General features: G+C 67.7%; 1 protein-coding gene across 5 annotated transcripts in view; it reads right to left on the bottom strand.

The window, feature by feature from the left end:
• The window catches only part of NCOR2 (nuclear receptor corepressor 2), a 160,757-nt gene extending 146,205 nt beyond the window's left edge, over positions 1 to 14,552 (bottom strand). For 2 of the 5 annotated variants that reach the window (XM_070066057.2, XM_070066071.2), the window contains exon 1: positions 13,474 to 13,917. The gene's annotated coding sequence lies outside the window, so the exon portion shown is untranslated. Of the gene's footprint in view, positions 1 to 13,473; positions 13,918 to 14,116 lie in introns of those variants that run through there. The other 3 variants (XM_070066061.2, XM_089323504.1, XM_070066059.2) reach the window with 3 other exon arrangements.
• Positions 14,553 to 15,751: the final 1,199 nt, after the last annotated feature.

The following is a 15,751-nucleotide window of genomic DNA, read 5'->3' as shown; positions in this document are numbered from 1 at the left end:
AGTTCCCGGTGACCGCTCACGCCCTGGCCCAGCCGCATCCGTCACAGCCCCTGGGGAAGTGAACCAGAGGAGGGAACCTCTGTCTCTGGCCTCTCAAATACCCTAACAAAAACGTAAAAAGCAAAACCAGCCCAAACGCTGGCCTGCGACTGCGCCCCCATGTCTGATCTCACTCCCGCACGTCGACCACGCCTCCTGGTGCCACGTCGACCACGCCTCCTGGTGCCGAGTGGGACCGGGTCTCTAACTCTCACTTCCCTCTCGTCCTAGGAAAGACGCTGCCCTACGAAGGCGGGAGCTCCGTGCCAAAGATGAGAGTGAGTGCCGCCGCCGGCTGCCTGGACACCGGGCGGCACTAGGCGGCTGCAACAACCCCTCTGAGCGTCAGTGACTTGCCCACGGCACAGGGAGAGCGGTGGCCACGGCTGGCTCGAGAGACTGCAGGGACGAGAGAATCGACGCGGCACGTGCAGCCACTGTCAGACACACAGGAAGAGTGCACACCTGAGCACCCTCCCCCGCCCCTCCCCACAGCCACAGCAGGAAGCCAAGGGGGCAGACAACTCCTGCTATGGGGAGGGGAGGCCAGGTGGCTCCCGGCCCCAGGGGCCCCCCGGGCTTTCATCTCCGAGGAGATAAGCCTCCTGCTCAAGTTCACATTCAGGATCAAATGAACCCACTTAATCCCCTCAGGGATCTCGCTGAGCTGAGCCGGCTCTTCAGGGGCAAGAGAGGGGCAGGGGGGTCCCCAAAGGTGGAGACCCTCCCCACACCACAGGACCGGCAGAGTGCCCCGGGCTCCCTGCTCCCGTCCCCGGCTCTGCATGCCACCACACAGAGGCCTGTGCCACCAGGATCCCACCCCCCCCCATGGGGAAGTCAAGGCCTGAGGAGACACAGCTGCAACCCCCAGGGGACCCCTCGCCCAGGTCCCAGAAAGGCAGAGGGAGGCAGGAGCTGGCCTCCAGCCCCAGGTGCACACAGTAGGCACTTCCTGCAGCATCAGGGCACACAACAGGTCTGACCAGCTCAGGCTGCTTGGCAGGCCCCTCTGGCTGCTTCAGGGTGGGGGTGGGGAGTGACTGCCCCCAGAGGACGGTGGGCAACGTCCCAACACTTCCTGTCGCCACAAGGGGTGCCACGGGCGTCTACGGTACAGAGGCCCGGGGTGCAGGCCAGTCCCTCCCAGGGTGAGCAGTGTCCAGGCTGAGGCCCCGCCCCCTGCACCAGGGCTGGCAGCTCAGGGACACCTGCTGGGGGCAGGGGACGTCACAGGCTCAGGGAGGCGTCCCCACACAGGGCTCCCCCTCCCGACCCTGCCCCCACCCTGCCAGGCCTAGAACGTGGGGTCCAAAACCTCCTCCACCACGGTCACTTCCAGGGAGGCCAAGGCCAGACCTGTAAGTCTTCCCGGGGGCCCACCTGCACCAGGCAGTCTCCCGCCCGGGCGGGCAGGGACGTGGCTGGATGGCTTTGTTTTGTTTTGTTTTCTCACATGCAGGCTTTCTGCTTCTTCGCTTCCCAACACATAGAAAACACATTTGTTCTGCTTCTTCAAAAACCAAAAACGTCTTTCTGGTAAGGCAGCTGCCAAACCACAGGCCAGGCCAGCCCCGGGGCTCCCACGGGCGGGGACCTGGCAGGGGGAGCCGCGCCTCAGTGGAGACGGGAGCAAGCGCCCGTGGCGTCGGCACGTGGACACCCAGGGGTGCTCGGGCCAGCAGACACCGGCATCGCCTGAGTGGCCGTCCCCAGGGAGGACCCCCGCGTGTGCTCCCAGGCCCAAGAGCAGCAGCGCTGATAGCAGACACAGGAACCGCGGCTTGCGACGCGGGTCTCAGCCCCTGCGTGAGGGGAAACCGAGGCACAGAGCCACAAGATGCAGGAAGGTGGCCAAGGACGTGGGGCAGGCAGGAGGGGGAAGGGACCCTGTCCGACCACTGCAGAGGGAAATTACTGAGTGGAATTATATAAAAAGCTGTCGATACGCCACCACCCTGACCTACAAAGCTGACCGACCCCAGTCGGCTCCCCTCAGAGCTGCCACAGCCACTCAGTTAGCCCAGGCCCGTGGCAGCGTAAGCCATGGGCACAGGAAAAGCCCACGCCCAGAGGAGAGGTGGCAGCCTCCAGAGGGGCTCGGGCGCCCTGAGGCCACTGGGATTGCTTTTCCCAGGGCTCTGGCGCCGTCCGGGGCCCTCTCCCCCCAGCAGCCTCGCAGGAGCCTCCCGGCTGGGCTCGCCGCAGGGAGAAGCATTGCAGCTGCAGGTTCCTGGACGCAGGCCCAGGGCCCTGGGGCAGGAGGCGGGCCCGCTTTCCTCCCCTTTTCCAGGACAGCCAGGGAGGCAGCGGCCCTGCCCGAGGTGGGAACACCTGCCCCCACGGAGGTCCGCCAGGCAGGATCGCCCATGGTTTACCCAGCAACACGCCGGCGACACAGCGGCTCCCTGGCTGTGGCTGGGGCCAGGAGTCCCCCTGGACTCGAAAGAACGCTTTTAAAGGAGACACAAACCTCCCTTCTTCCCCCCTTGTCGCCTCTTCCGCACTCCCAAGCACAGGATGTGAGGACCCCTCTCTCCTCTGCGTCTGTCAAGAAACTGAGCCGGGGCCGGCGCCTGCGACCGCGGCATCCCACGTGGCGCCAGGTGGAGTCCTGGCTGCTCCTCACCCCATCCAGCTCCCTGCTAAGTCGCCTGGGAAGCAGCTGGTGAGGGCCCAAGGGCTCGAGTAGCTTCCACAGTGTGGGAGACCCGGGTGGAGTTCCCAGCACCTGGCTTCGGCCTGGCCCAACTCTGGCCGCTTGGACATTTGGCGGGTGAACCAGCATGGAGGCCGACTCGCGCTCACTCTGTAACTCTGCCTTCCGAATAAGTCAATCATAAAAAAAAAAAAAAAAAAAAACTGAACAGTCGCCCAGTTCCAAAGTCACCGGGGCACAGTGGCGGCCTCAACGCCCGTGTCCTGCTCGGGGACAATGGGCTCTGTCACAGGTGGCTGTAGGTCACAGCCTGGGGTCGGCGTCTGCTACCATCAGGGCACGGGCTGGGTGGCTTCCTGCCAGAGGCTGCTCGCCTTGGAGGCATCCGGAGGCCGCCTGCAGTCCTTGGCTTGCGGCCCTGTCCTCCACCCGCAAGGCCAGCACGGCGTCCCAGGTCCAGGCCCCCCTGCCTCCTCTCGGGAGGGCAGCCACGACTCCACCAAGCCCCGCAGAGCCCAGGGAAAGCCCCATGGACGCCCCTCTGCCGCGGGCTCAGAGCATCTGGGGGCCGCTGTGCCCTCCCCACAGGCTCCAGCTCTGCGCCCCGAGGAGGCCCAAGGCCCCACCCTCGACGAGGGCAGACTTGGGTCTGTCGCCTTGTGGTGACTACAGGTCCCCAAGGCTGCAGGAGCCGACCTCTGACGGGAACACAAATCCGGCAGGGCCCTAGAGTCCCCTCTGCAAGTGCCAAGGACCCGATGGGTGAGCCGCGGTCCCGCCACCCTACCCGACGTCGCACACTCGACCACGACCCCAGGGCACACGGAAGGCACCACTGGAGTCCATGCTGTCCCACATCCATGCGCCCTAGGCCACCAGCGACGCCGGCAGAAGCCTGGGCAGGGGCGGCGTGGCCGGTGCGACACTCCTGCGTGCGTGTCCCAAGCCCCAGCACCACGGCGCTCACAGCACAGCCAGTGCCTGCCAGGACGGAGGTGAGGGAGATGGCCAACAGGGGCTGGGGAGTCGGGGACCACCCAGAGCTGCGGGGGATGTCTGTGGCAGGGCCAGCGCCCGCCCCCAACAGCAGCTGAGGACCCGTCTCAGAGCCAGGGGGCCCCAGGGCGGTGCAGACAGGGACGGGGCAAGCCCTGCTCCTGAACAACCTCGTGGCACCAGCAGCTTCAGCGCGCGACCCTACAGACGCCGGCGGGCAGCACCACTCACTGCCTTCCCCTGGGCACCTCCTTCCTGGCACAGGATCCCGGATGTGGTTTCACTCCAGTTCACAGGTCTGGAAAAAACCAACAGCAGCCCGGTGGCGGAGCCGGGTCTCCAGTGCACAGGGCCCTCGCCCAGCCCTCCTCCCGGTCCTGGACTGCCAGGCAGTCCCCCTCATCCACAGCCTGGCGTCCAGTCAGGGCCTCGCTGCCCTGAAAGACCCCCCTGCAGCCCGTGCTCCCCATCTTGGCGTCAAAGCACCTGCTGCTCCGGCCCTGGGCGCCCCCCACCAGGGCTCAGCCCGAGGCGGCCCCAGGGCCCAGCGAGGACGGCGGGAGCCCGAGGTCACGCAGCAAACCTGCAGAGCAACACCAGGGGCACAGCCGCGGCCGGTTCAGCCTGGCCACCGGGAGCAGCGCCGCACAGCAGACCGGCAGACGTGGCTTCCTGCCGGCCCTGCGGCTGCTATTTATAGCCGAGCACGGAGAAGCCTCCCGCAAGGCACAGCCAGCCGCAGCCTGGGAGCTTGTAGGTGAGCCCCCCGGGGTGGGGGGGACGGGCTGGGGCGGGGCGGGGAGGGTGGGCCCAGGAAATGCCCCTGGTCCAGGGGGAGGGACTCGAGGATGGACCAGGCTCTGCCCATGACAGCTGCCCAGCAGGAAGAGGCTGCCGACCACGCCCTGCACCAACCACCACCGTGCCTCAGTTTCCCCATCTGTGCACAGGGAAACGGACCACTGTAGGGCACCGTGAGGCTCGAATGAGGACGGAAAGCCAGCCGGCACCCCCACCATGCCCTGCCCAGAGCCAAGACACGGGCACCCTCTGCAAGTGCACACCTTCCACAGCCCACCGAGGGCCCCCGGGGGCAGGGCACACAGACGCCCCCATTCCCAGAGGCACAGAGCCACGGAACTGTACCGGGAGACACAGGGCGCCCCAGCGCTCGCTGTCCTGGCACTGGCCAGGGATCTGAACCCAGAAGACAGAGCTGGCCCGGGCCCTGCAGAGCTTGCTTCCTGGGGTCAGGGGAGGCAACAGGGCCAGGAGGGAGCAGCACCCAGAGGCTGCGTGCCCATGGGAACGCAGGCCCCAAGTCCCTCGCAGGCAGCTGGGTCACCACCTCCCTCCAAAGACACGAAGGGAAGCTGGATGCAGTGACCACACCGACAGCGCCCCCTCCACGCCAGCAGCCAGCCACGTGGCCGCCACTCCCACAACCTGACCTCGGCCGCTGGGTGGACAGGGAAACCGAGGCCCTGCCTTGCGGTCAGGGGAGAGCCGGCTCGGGCTCCAAGACCTGGGGGGGGGGGTCTGTGGAGAGCAGCAGGGGCCCAGGGACAAGGGAAAGGTGTCAGACACTCCATGACTCAGGCACTGGGGAGCCTGAGCGGGGGAGGGGAGCCGTGCCCAGCACAGCCCTGGAACCCAGGGCACAGCAGGGAACCCCCGCCCAGCAGGGGTGACGGACCCCAGTCAGACAAGCAAGTGAAACCACAGCTGAGAAGGGGGGGAGGAGGCGGGAGAAGGGGAGGGGGGAAAAGGGGAGGCAGGAGAAGGGGAGGGGGAGAAGGGGAGGGGGAGAAGGGGAGGGGGAGAAGGGGAGGGGGAGAAGGGGAGGGGGAGGGGGGAGGGAGGTGAGCAGAGACCTCACAGAGAGGGAGTAGGGTTTGAGACAGACACCTGGGGAGCAGTGCCCTGGGCAGAGCGATGCAAAGGCCCTAGGGCAGGGGCCCTCCAATGGCAAGGAGGCCCCAGTGTACCCGGGACACGGGGACACAGCCTTGCGCTGGGCTCCAAAGGCCAGCGCGATGCCAGGATGCAGCTGGGCCAGGGTTCCAGGGCCACTCACGGGACCACGGCAGCGGAGGCAGCACTTTTCTCTCACCCCAGACGCGGGCAGGCGGCTGCTGGAGGCTCCGGGCGAGAACCCAGCCCAGGCCTCGTTTGCCCGCAGCCCGTGGCCTTCCTTGGCTCGGCTGCATCGCCGCGACCTCTGCCCCACATGTCTGTCTTCTTCCTGAAAGGCCCCCGGTCACGGCGACCCAGGCTGACCTCAGCTAACAAGCCCTGCCTGCGAGGCCTCTTCCCGAGGGCAGTGCGCGAGAGCTGAGTGGACTCGGGTGTGGGGAGGGCGGGGCCTGGGCCAGGGCGCAGGTGGGAGGAGGTGGGGATGGCGGGCGGAGGCGTGCCGTGGGCAGGTGTATGCGGCAGGTGTGCAGAGGAGGAGCCGCCCCCTCCATGCCCCAGCACCTAACGGAGCACCCAGGCCCCTGGCTCCTGCTGGAGCCACAGAATGGCAGCCCCTAGGCCCCGGGCTGGCGGCAGAGGCCCGGCATCGTTAGCCTAACAAGCAGCCTGGTGCCAGGAGGGTTGCCATGGCCACGGAGACACCGCAGGCGACACTGCTGGAGGTCTCGGCGGGCACCGCAGGGTTCAGCGTGAGGACAAGGGGGCCTCCAGGCACCCCCTCCCCATGGGGCCTGGCCCCTGGGACTTGTGACTTGGAGCACTCCCCAGAGAGGCCCCCGGGGACGCCAGGAAAACATGGACTCCCCATCCACCTGCGCCTGGAGACCTGCGGGCTGATCCCATCCCCCACGGTGCACAGAGGTCACAGCACTGGGGGGCAGAGCTGGTGGGGAAGGTCAGAGGTCACGTGGCTCTACCTGCTGTGGCTGCAGCCACTGCCCGGGGGTGAGGGGGAGACCAGGAGGGCCACGGCAGGGTGGGGGGCATCTGGGACCACTCTGGGTCCTGTGCCCACACTCACGGAGGCAGCCCAGGATGGGGCTCTGGGGCCAGGGGCCAGACGGGAGGAGGCTGGGCGCGTGCTGCAGGAGTGACCACGCCTCAGTGGAGCCCGGCACCCCTGCTCCACCTGCTCCACCACCACCCACGGCCGTCGCACACACCACCCATTTCCCTGCTGGGCAAACCAAGGGGCTTTCTGCAGAGAGAGAGAAAGGGGGCTCAGAGCCACGGTTCCCTCAGGACCAAAAGCCCTGAATTACAGACGCAGGCCAGGACACGGAGCCCCTGAGAGCCTCAGCCAGGGGCTCCCGGGGCAGACACACACCCCCGCCCTCGGTGCACAGAGACCAGCGCCCGCCTCCACGCCCACAGCCGCTGCCCAGCTCCCTCTGCTCCTGTCCTTGCGCGGCCCCAAGCTCTGAGCCGGCAGCAGGAGCAGCGGGGAGGAAGGAGACGCGGTGGGCGCGCACACAGCCGCAGCACCACCCCCAACGCCCTCTGCGCCACCGCCCTGCTCCCCCAGGCCCAGTGCCCTCCGCCCTTCCCGTCCAGTCACTCACTACCATCCAAAGACCCTGCCCAGCTGTCACCCAGGCCCTGACCACAGGACGCTCCTCGGAGCCAGGCCCTGGCTTCCTCCCGCACACGGCACACACCCACAAGCACCCAGCGGGAACGTGGGTGGAATCATCTTGCAAAGTGCCTTCCCTCTCTACTGGGAAGACCCCAATGCTGCATCTGACAACCCAGAGGGCAGTCGGCTGACAGGGAAGAAACACGGACAAACCGACCAGCCGCCGGGACAGACTAGGCAAAACCAAAATGCAGACTGGTGACTGCTGGAGGCAGACTACAAACCTGGCTCTGAGCTTCCCAGCAGTCAAAGCGAAAAAGGAAACAAGGCGCGTCTCGACTGAACTCCTGAGAACTACCTAGCACCATACAGCAGGTGCTGTGGCAACTGCACGGCAGGCTCAAGACGGGGTGTGCCTCGGGGGAGAAGGTGCCAGGGCCTTCACCACCCCCTTCTTCCCGCTGCAGCTGCATCGCTGCCTTCACCAGGCAGCTCCAGCCACGGGCAGCAGCCTGACACCCTGACACCCTGACACAAGCGGGCGTCAGCAGGAACAATGGCCGGGGCAACCTGACCTTCAAACCCACCCCTCTCGGGGCCCCAGCATCCCCCGCATCTGGGTCTCGGGATCACAGAGGGTCTCTGTGAAAGGCCCCTCCGTCCCAAGCCCTCAGCTCTGCGGACAACGAGCACAAAGCTTCACCCGGGGTCGCAGTGTCTGCACCTCATAGCCCCTCTCTCGCTCCACCGTCCCGGGCACCGCGGGCGAAGCCGCCGCCTGCGACCGCATCCCACACAAGCACAGGTTCCTGTCCCGCTGCTCCACTTCCGACCCGGCTCCCTGCTAATGCACCCGGGGAAGCAGCAGAGGGCGGCCCGAGTGCTTGGGCCTCTGCAGCCGCGTGGGAGACCCGGAGGAAGCTCCTGGCTCCTGGCTGCAGTCTGGCCCAGCCCCAGCCCTTGGAAGCATTTGGGGAGGGAACCAGCAGATGGAAGCTCGCTCGCTCTCGCTCTCTCTCCCTCTCTCTCACTCTCTCGCTCTCTCTCTCTCTCTCTCCCTTTCAAATACATAAATCTCTTCTCTTTTTTTTCTCAATGCAGAAAGCAGATTTAGCTTAGCCCAGACGAGAACAGGAGGCAGCCAGACACGGCCGAGGGCCGCACGTGGGCCACGGTCATCTGCGAGCGGGCTGCAACTCGGGCCGTGAGCATTCGCTGCGCGAGTCTGGGAGTGCGTCTCTACAGGGCACACACACGTGTCCGTCCGAGGCCGACGTACGCCGAGCGTCTCCCGGGGAACGCACAGGGACCACGGGCTGTGACCGCCCGCAGGGACAGAGCCTGGGAGGCCAGGCGCCCGGGCACGTCTATAATATGCATTTTTTTCTAACTTCTGGAGACTCCTCACACACATGCATTTAATTCCATTTTTCCAAGAACCATCTGCAGCCCCCTCCCATAAAAGGCAGCATGGGCCCCTAAAGCGTTCGCTGGGCAGCCTCCACGGGGAGCAACGCTCACGGCGCGCTCGCCCTGTCGGGACCCAGAGTCACCAAAAGCAGGTCTGCGCCAGGTGTGCCGTGCAGGCGCAGGCCAGGGAGGCCGGGAGGCGCCTGGAGCCACTGGGTGTGCAGCGCGGGCACCCAGGCTGTGTGGACCGGGAGGGGTCAGCCTGGGAGGGTCCCCACAGCCACACAAGTGGCCCAGGACAGGTGGGAGCCGCCAGCCAGGTGAGCCTCTTGGAATCCATCAAAACTGAGTCAAGGTAAAATTCCGCCCCGACTCGCAGCTCCAGTGCTGGCAGATCTAGAACGTTCCGCCGGCTGCAGGGAAAGGACGGGGCGGGGGAGGTGGACGGCCGGCAGAGGAGGCAGCCCTGGGCTGGCTTTGGGAAGCGCACCCTCCAGCACCGCTCACCACGCACAAGGGGGTCCCTGGAGGCCCAGAGCCCTGGCCCTGAGCCGATCTCATCCTGCAGCCCACACCGGCTGACGCGGCAGCCATGGGCCACAGCCGCAGGTGGCCGCTGAGACTGAACTTCATTAAAATTAAATTAAAGCACAGCTCAGCTGCTGCCTCGCTGGTCACGTTCAAGTCTCAGGAGCCACCGCGCCCCATGGCCTGGCCTCAGACGGCAATTTCCACCACGCAGGGCGCCCGCTGGACGGCAGGGACCCGGACTGCACCATTTGAACCCAGGTCTGACCTCAAAGTAGCCCCTCCCAGAACCACCAAGGTCACTCTCCCCGCTGGAGAGAAAGCGCAGCTCCCCCGCCCCGCCCCCATCCCCAGCACCACCCTCTCCAGGCTGCACGGGACCCCCAAGACACAGGGTGACTGCAGGCAGAACAGCACCCCGCCAGGTCCAAGGGCAGAGGGAGGGACCCGTGCCCGTCACAAGGCACTTCCCAGCAGCCTTCGAGAGGGAGAAACAGGGCCGGCGCTGACCCCAGCGCCATAGCGTAGCAGGTAAAGCCGCTGCCTGCGGTGCCGGCATCCCAAATGGGTGCCAATTCGAGTCCCAGCTGCTCCATTTCCCATCCAGCTCTCTGCTATGGCCTGGGAAAGCAGTGGAAGATGGCCCAAGTCGCTGGGCTCCTGCACCCACGTGGGAGACCCGGAAGAAGCACCTGGCTCCTGGCTTCAGATCAACTCAGCTCCGGCCGTTGTGGCCATTTGGGCAGTGAACCAGCGGATGGAAGACCTCTCTCTGTCTCTCCCTCTCTCTCTCTAACTCAGCCTTTCAAATAAACAAACAAGTCTTAAAAATAAAAAAAAGGAGGTAAGGGCACCCACCTCTGCCAACCTGGGTTCACACACCTGAACAGGGAAACCTTGGCTCTCCAACGGGTCCCCAAAGCAGCAATGGCAGCTCCCCAGGGAGTGGCTCGGTGCACCCCCATCTCAGAGAGGAGCAAACTGAGGCCCCGAGACGTGACGAGCCCTGCGTCAGACAGCTCACGGCTGCAGAGACGGCATGGACACCCCTGCCCCGTACTCCTCTCCACAGCCCCCGGGTCACACGAGGGCACCCACACTGCGCGAGCAGCGGGCACCAGCCCGAGCAAACCCCCTGCAACCGGCTGAGCCCGGGCCTGAACGCTGGCTGCTCGCTCAGGGATGGTGCACAGCACATGGCCCAGGAGTCCCGGACACATGCTTAGGGTGACCCCAGGAGATGAGGAGCAAAACACTGGGGCACGACCACGCCAGGCGTGGGAAGGGCCCAGGCGAGGACAGGGGTGCTGAGGGGCCCACCCCTGTGCGACCTTGGACTGGTCACGCCCTCGCACGCACAGGGGCCCCGGGGCAGCCAGTCCCCCGGCGGCAGCCAGCCCCCGCACACCCCCAGGCCCCAGCTCCCCTCTGATGGAGATTTCCGGAGCCAGAGCTGAGCTGCTCCACGACAAGCTCAATAATTCAAAACCATGTTTCCATTTCAAAATAAACACGGCCCTGTCGCCAGGGCGAACGCCAAATTTGCATGAGTGTGGAAGATAAACCTCAAAGACAGGCCCGCCTTCCACTGGCACCAGCCCCCTCCCCAAACCCTGGGGAGGACGGCCGGGATCTGGTGCCCCAGGGCTCTGATCTGCAGGTGCTGCCCACATAGGAAGCAGCGTTTCCCTGGCCAGCCCCCCTCCCCAGGCCCTCCTGCACCCACCCTCTCCAGGCCGAGACCGCCACCTGCCACTTAACCTCTCTGCGCCTCAATCCCACCAAGAGCAAGACGGGGCCACAGCAGCACCAACCCCCCGGAGGTCACGCAGAGCCACCAGGACCCCAGCAGGCACGGGCCCTAGCGCACCATGAGGGCCGTCGCCCTCACTGCAGTCCGGACGGTTTCCAAGCTCCCACACTGCGTTCCCGTGACGGAGCCCTGCCTCCCGGCCTGTCCGTGGCGCTCAGCTGAGCTTTCCTGAGCACACCTCCCTGGGGAGACCCCCCCCCCCGATCCACCTGGGGGACAGAGGCCCTGTCCGCTGCCGCCCTTGGCCGGGCCCCAGCAGTCCAGGCTCGGCGCCTCCCTGCCCTGTCCCCGGGGCGTCTCAAGCAGGAATTACCAGCCCTTGCGCGAGCTGCGTCCCAGAGGTGTCACCCGGGAGGCGCGTGAGACATGAAAGAGAAATGGAGGGGCGCACCCACAGCAGAGGCTCGGCCCCCACGCCAGGGTGCACTGATGTCGGATCTTCCGCCCTGGGACCTGAACCGCTCTCTTCTCCCCCTCCGGCTGGGTGACTGCAGCTACCCTCCCCCACCTGGGAGGGAAGCACCAACTTCTCCCCCTACAGGCCTGGCGGGGGGGGGGGGGGGACTCAGAAGAAGGGATGCCCCCTCCCAGACAGGGGAAGCCAGCAGGCCCCCACACACTGGCAGGTGGGCGCCCCAGCTCAGGATGGCCGAAGGCAAATTCATGTTCACAGAGAAAGGACAGACTGCACACCAGGCCAAACGCCGCCCCGCCAGAGGGGTCCCGGGGGTCTCCATCTCTCACAGGGGCCTGACAGCCCCGGCACGTCTGCGTGGAGTTATCAATAGTATCTATCAATAGTATCGATCCCTGAGCGGCTGTAAACAGCTCAGGAGAAGCGGCCAGGGCTGGGCCCCGGCTCCCGCCCCCACGTCTGGGCCCGGCAGCACAGGCTCCCCTGGCACCGGCGCCGGCAGCAGCAGTAAATTTCCAAGCAGGGACACGGTGGGCGGCGCAGGGATGTCAGACAGCTGCGGGACGCCCTCCATGCCCCGCCACCTCCATGGAGGCCCCGGCTCGGCCAGGCTGTGTCTGCATCTGTCCAGTGGGCAGAGGCCACCTGCCCGTGCAGGGGTGGGAGGAGGGCCCGCTCCCTGCAAAGACCCCACCGCGCCCTGCCCAGGCAGAGGGGAGACAGACAGCTCCCGGCGGCAGTGTCCAGGCCACCCGGTGCTCACCGCGCACCTGCAAACTCCCCCCAGCCTCACTGGGCGTGTGGAAGCCTGCGGCCCGGCCGGCCGGGTTAGGTAACCCGCCGGGGTCACAGGGTTAGCAAAGCAGAACAAGATCCGAACCACGCAGCAGGCTGCCCAGGCGCCCCACGCTCGGCCAGGCTAGCTGCCCTGCCCCCTCCTCAAATTAAGAAAAAAACAGGCCACCCACCACGTGCACAGCAGAGCCCGGAGGCCCCCTCGGACCCAGCCCCAGTTTAAAACTGGCGGAGTCAAGGCCGCCGATAACACGCAGGACTCCCCCACCCGGCCCCGGGATCCTCGCCTGCCTCCCTCCCTCCCTCCCTCGCTCTCACATCCTTCCTGCAAATCTGCAAAGAGGAAAAAAATCATAATAAAACCAGTTCTCACCGACAGGGGGGAGGGAGGAGGGGCGGAGGCTGAGCGCGCGCAGCGGATCCGCCCCCGCTGCCCGCACCAGACCCGGAGGGCCCGGCGGCCGCCCGCTTCCAAAAAAACAAACCCACGCCGCAGCAGCAGCGCCGGGCGCCCCACGCCGACGGGCCCGGGCGGCGGCAGCACGCGGGTCCCGCGCCCTCCCACGGGCGTCCAGGGCGGCGAGCAGGCGTCCCACGCGCGCCCCCCGCCACGAGGGCCTGGGGCTCCCCGGTGCGGCCCCGCTCCGGATCCCACCTTCCCACCCAAACTCGTGGCCTCGCGAGGATCCGCACCGCCCCGGGCAGGCACCAGGAAGCGGCCCGAGGAGGCGTCACCGGGCGCCGGAGGCAGGCCCAGACCCCGCGCGGGGGCAAGGGCGCGCGCCGCTGCGACCCCGCCCAGCGCCCTCGGCCCTCGTGCAGATCCCCCCACGCGCCCCTCCACAGCTGCCAGATCGGGGCGGGGCGGGGCGCTGGGGTGCCACCTCCACAGACGCCCCAGAGACGCCGGAAAATAAGGCGCAGCGTCGCCCCCCCCCCCCGCTGCTTCGGAGGGGAGGGGGCGCTCGGCGAGCCAAGCCCCCAGGGCGGGCGCACGCGGCTGGGGACCACCCTGCGCCTCGCCAGGCGCCCCCCCGCCCCCCCACGCCACTTCCCTCCCGCCCGCCCCTCGCCGCGGAGCTGGAGTTCCCCTAAGTTCCCCGCGCCCCCAAGCACGCGGGCCGCAGTGCCGACCCGGCGCCCCCGGAGCGCCAACTCCGAACGCAAGGGCCCCGCCAACTCCGCCGCGTGCGCCGCCCGGGAGTCCCCCCTGCCCCGGAAGCGCGCCCCCAGCCCTCTGCGGAGACCCCTCCACCCCGACTCACCTCCCGGAGGTGGCGGCGGCGGCGGCGCCCGGGCTCGGGGCACGCTCGGGCCGCCCGGGCGCTCAGGCAAGTGGCGGTGCCGATCGGGCTGGGGGCGCGCAGCAGGCCCGGCCTGTGGCCCGGGCGCGATCCTCCCGCCGCCGCCTCCTAGGGCGCCGGCCCCGGGTCCCCGGCCCGCAACTTGGCGCGCATGGCGGGGCGCAGGGCGCGGGCGCACGGCTCAGGCGGGGCGCGGGGAACGCGGGGCTCCGGTGCGGCCCGGCCTGCCCGCGGCTCCGCGCTCCCCGGCGGCGGCGGCGGCGGCGGCGGCGGCGGCCGCGGGAGGGGGAGGAGAGGCGGGGCGGGAGCCCGGGAGGCGGTGGCTCGGCCTCGCCGCTCCCGACTCCCCGCCCGCACCGACGCGCCCCGGCCCGGCCCCCTCGGGCTCCTTAAAGGGCCCGCGCCGCCGCCTCGGGCTCTGCACGCCCCTACCCGCGCGCGTCCCCGCGGCCGCACACTCGCTGGGGCGCGACGCCGACTTTCTTCCTGGCAGCTCCGGCGAGGGGGAGAGCGCCTCTCATCCCACCGCCTTCCTCCCTCCTCCTCCTCCTCCTCCTCCCCCCCTCCCCCCCTCCCCCCCCACTCCCTGGCCCCAGACACTCACCGGAATCGGTTTCCGTCGCTAACTTGTAACTCCGGAGTGGCAGCTGGTGGGGAGGGGGCACTTGCGGGCCACTGGCGCTGCCGCAGACGCTGGGGTGCAGCCTGTCCCCCGACAGGCGCGCTCCGGGCCTGGCCAGGCAGGAGGTGCAGCCCAGGTGGACACAGCGGGCCCCAGGCCTGCGCAAAGCCTGGGCAGGAGCTGCCAGCAGGCAGAGCTCATACCACGCCGCGGGCACCTGCACTCCGGCGAGGGGGAGAGCCGGGGGCTGGTGAGTGCGCACCCACTGGGGGACGGTCGGGGACACGCGGCCGGCCGCGGTGGCGACACATGCGTGCAGGAGCGCGCCCGTGGGGCCGCACGCCCACGTGTGCCCACGCACCCCTCCAAGGTGGCCCCTGCGGCCGGGGCTCCAGGCCGCAGCCGCCCTCCCTCCCCCTTCTGCCCTTCCCTAAGATGTTGAAGAGTTTGAATTTTTTTTTTTTTTCAGTTCAACTTTCCTTTTTTGGAGTGACTTCTCAGCAGATTCACTTCTGCCATCTGCCAACATCTGAGAGCCCCCAGAGAGCCGGGGAATGGCCGCGGCGGGGCGGCGGCCCTGCGGTTTCCAGGGGGCCCCCGGGCGCCTCCGCCTCCTGCGGGATGCTGGCCTGGCTGCCCTGCCCCCCCGCGGCGCGGCCCAGGGTCCGGGCTGGAGGCTGGTGCAGAGGGCATCTGAGGCCAGCAGATCTGGAAAGAGGGAAGTGCGCCTAGCAGACTGCAGTCGGGAACGGGAGGGGTCGCCGGGCCAGCCCCTCCCTCCTCAAGGGGAAGGAGCAACCCGGGTGAGCACCGCCCCCCAGGCTACCCCCCCACTCCTGGGGCCTGCATTTCAGAGTCCTCTGGCTTCAGGGGGTCCCCAGCTGATCAGCTCTGCAGGAGGACTCCTTGTGGGGGGGGGGTCTCAGCCGATCCTCCCCCAGCTCTGCCTCCCAAGGGTGGGCCAGGCTGGGTGGGGCGCAGGTGCCTCTGCTTTGCTCACCAGGAAGCCCCTCCCTGGGACTTCTGGGCCCACCATGTTGCGGGCTGGGGGCTGCTTTCCCGCCTGCCGGGCTTCAGGGGACAGGACAGGCACACTGAGGCCCTGGGGACCCCCTGAGTGCCCCTCACAGGAGGGCTGCTGCAGACCCCACCCCACAGAAGGGAATTGAGGCCTAGAGGTGAGGAATGGAGGGTGCCCGCCTCCCTCTGCTGGTGACTCCGCGTGGTGCCCGGAACCCTGGCTCAGGGAGCTGGAAGCCGGCCACCCTCAGCCCCCACCACCACTGGCTCCCTAGTGGCTCCTCTCCCGGCCAAGCTGCACTTTGTTCCTGGGCTCTGGGCAGGCAGCAGCCCCAGGGATCCCCATGCTATTCATGGGAACAATGGTTTTGAAAAACCAAAACTCAGACAGTACCCCTGGCAGCTGTGCCTTTGTGAGGGCTGGCTTCCCATAGTCCCATTTTACAGGAAGGAAGACTGGGGTTGAGTTAGGGAAGTCACCCAAGGACATTGGGCAGCGTGTAGTAAGTGGCCCAGGTCAGAATGGAAGGGGGGGGGCCTCTGGCGCTGTGCTACACCAGGTTAAGCTGCCACCTGGGATGTCCGCATCCCTCTCTG

This window comes from Oryctolagus cuniculus, chromosome 21, assembly GCF_051225735.1.
Source record: "Oryctolagus cuniculus isolate XC-2025 breed Fujian yellow rabbit chromosome 21, ASM5122573v1, whole genome shotgun sequence".
Lineage (NCBI taxonomy): Eukaryota > Metazoa > Chordata > Mammalia > Lagomorpha > Leporidae > Oryctolagus > Oryctolagus cuniculus.
Note: the sequence above shows the minus strand (reverse complement) of the source record. Positions and strands in the feature narration are given on the sequence as shown.